This window comes from Penaeus japonicus, unplaced genomic scaffold, assembly GCF_977035675.1.
Source record: "Penaeus japonicus unplaced genomic scaffold, GWHDUDI00000001_assembly GWHDUDI00000028, whole genome shotgun sequence".
NCBI lineage: Eukaryota > Metazoa > Arthropoda > Malacostraca > Decapoda > Penaeidae > Penaeus > Penaeus japonicus.
The window spans coordinates 7387743-7390242 of NW_028234430.1; the positions used below are offsets into that span (position 1 = coordinate 7387743).

The window sequence follows — 2500 nt, forward strand, 5'->3', positions numbered from 1 at the left end:
GGGAAATATTTCCTGATCATTTATTTGCTCAAAGTTCATAGTGTTGTTAACTAATTATGTTAATTTGTGTGTGCAATCTTTAATTTTACATAGATTTATCAATAAAGACCAAGTTTTGTCTTTTTTATTTATTTGCCTGTTCTAATAGGGCTTCATGACTTATAATAAATAACCAAACATAACAGCATTTAAAAAGCAAGAAATAGCAAATTTCTCTCTCTTTCTCTCTCTCTCTCTCCCTTCTCTCTCTCTCTCCCTTCTCTCTCTCTCTCTCTCCCTTCTCTCTCTCTCTCTCCCTTCTCTCTCTCTCTCTCTCTCCCTCTCTCTCTCTCTCTCTCTCTCTCTCTCTCTCTCTCTCTCCCTTCTCTCTCTCTCTCTCTTCTCTCTCTTTCTCTCTCTCTCTCTCTCTTCCTCTCCTTCTCTCTCTCTCTCTCTCCCTCTCTCTCTCTCTCTCTCTCTTCTCTCTCTCTCTCTCTCTCTCTCCTCTCTCTCTCTCTCTCTCTCCCTCCTCTCTCTCTCTCTCTCCTCTCTCTCTCTCTCTCTCCCTTCTCTCTCTCTCTCTCTCTCTCTCTCTCTCTCTCTCTCTCTCTCTCTCTCTCTCTCTCTCTCTCTCTCTCTCTCTCTCTCCCCTCTCTCTCTCTCTCTCTCCCTTCTCTCTCTCTCTCCCCTCTCTCTCTCTCTCCCTTCTCTCTCTCTCTCCCTTCTCTCTCTCTCTCCCTTCTCTCTCTCTCCCTTCTCTCTCTCTCTCCCTTCTCTCTCTCTCTCCCTCTCTCTCTCTCTCTCTCTCTCTCTCTCTCTCTCTCTCTCTCTCTCTCTCTCTCTCTCTCTCTCTCTCTCTCTCTCTCTCTCTCTCTCTCTCTCTCTCTCTCTCTCTCTCCTTCTCTCTCTCTCTCTCCTCTCTCTCTCTCTCTCTCTCAAGCTCTCTCTCTCTCAAGCTCTCTCTCTCTCTCTCTCTCTCTCTCTCTCTGTTAGAATAATTAAAGATTATGATAGAATAAGGATGCTTATAATTTTATATCTACTGTTTATACCTCAGAAGAATACCTCATGTTTAGTTTAGTTACCCCCGAAATGAATGTTTTCTTTTATATGCGCCACCCTACGGCAATATTTACAAAGTGTAATGTAAACAACCCTCTTCTCTCCACGGACTTCTCCCCGAATACACGCTTATACGCAGTAGCTGTGTTTCTCTGATCCCCACATCAATTATCTGTACATTGACAAGCCAAACTTCCTTATTTCACGCATAGAAGATGACATCTTCCACCACCTCAACAGGTTATGGGCCCAGAATTAAGGAATTTGATGGTAATGCAGATAATTATGATTTGTGGGAAGAAAAATTCACAGGGGCTCTCCGAGTTCTGAAACTTCATCTTGCTTTCGATAAGTATGCAAGCAAACGCCCAAATGATTATGATTTGGAAGAGGCCAAGGAAACAATCTATGCACACTTAACAGGTTGTCTTGACAGAACGTCACTTGGCATGATAAAGCGTGAAGCGAGGGGAGATGGAGTGAAAGCATTGACATTGCTACGAAAACACTACCTAAGAGAAACACAACACAGATTGTTTGCTCTATGGAGATCATTCATAAACAAAAGGATGGATGATGACAGTGTTACAGCATATCTTACGTCTATAGATGAGACAGTAGCTGCTCTCAGGGAAATAGATGAACACATTTCTGATGGTCTTATAGTAGTACGAACACTGGATGGACTTCCAAAGAAGTACGAAAATTTTGTTGATGTAGCTAGCCAGCGTAATCCTCCATACCAGTACAGTGAATTAAAGATAGCATTGTTAAGTCAAGAGGATCGTCTGAAGGATACTTCTAGCACAGAGAGTATCATGAATGTCAACAACAGCAGTACAGTGAAACAGAAGAAATGTTTCAAGTGTGGTGAACCAGGCCATTTTGCATCAAAATGCAGCAAAGGAGGTAAGTTCCAGAGAGTGAACAACCCTCAAAATACTAGAAAGTGGTGTAACTTTCATAAATCTAGAACTCACAGTAACAGTGAATGTAGAGTGAAGAATCCTAAGAAGAGTAGTAATTCAGTAAACTCAGCAAATGACACAAGTGAAGAACAAAATCAAGAGTTTTCTTTTCATGTATCACACTCATCAAGGTTTTGTACAGTTGAAACCAACAATGAGCTGTATGATTGTAGAAAACAGAATGTAGCTAACTTAGAAGAAGAAGGCTTCTTAATGATTGACAGTGGCTGCACTTCACATATTGAGAAAACTGAACCAAAGTTTGTGAGATTTCAAGAATCCTTTGATCCACAAAACCATTACATAGAGCTGGCAGACGGCCAAAGACAACAAGGAACAGTGAAAGGAGTCGGTGATGTGAAAGACTTCATACAGGATCAAGACGGAAACTCACGAAGTATTCTACTTAAAGATGCATTATACATACCAGGATTCAAACAAGATATCATGTCAGTTTGGAAGGCTATCAAGAGTGGACATACTGTTACTTT

At 41.3% G+C, this 2500-nt stretch overlaps 1 protein-coding gene across 3 annotated transcripts in view; it reads left to right on the forward strand.

The window, feature by feature from the left end:
* The window catches only part of LOC122260698 (peroxisomal membrane protein 2), a 7962-nt gene extending 7843 nt beyond the window's left edge, over nucleotides 1-119 (forward strand). For all 3 annotated transcript variants that reach the window (XM_086553413.1, XM_086553412.1, XM_043028074.2), the window contains exon 6: nucleotides 1-119. This exon is cut by the window's left edge and continues 1249 nt beyond it. The gene's annotated coding sequence lies outside the window, so the exon portion shown is untranslated.
* Nucleotides 120-2500: the final 2381 nt, after the last annotated feature.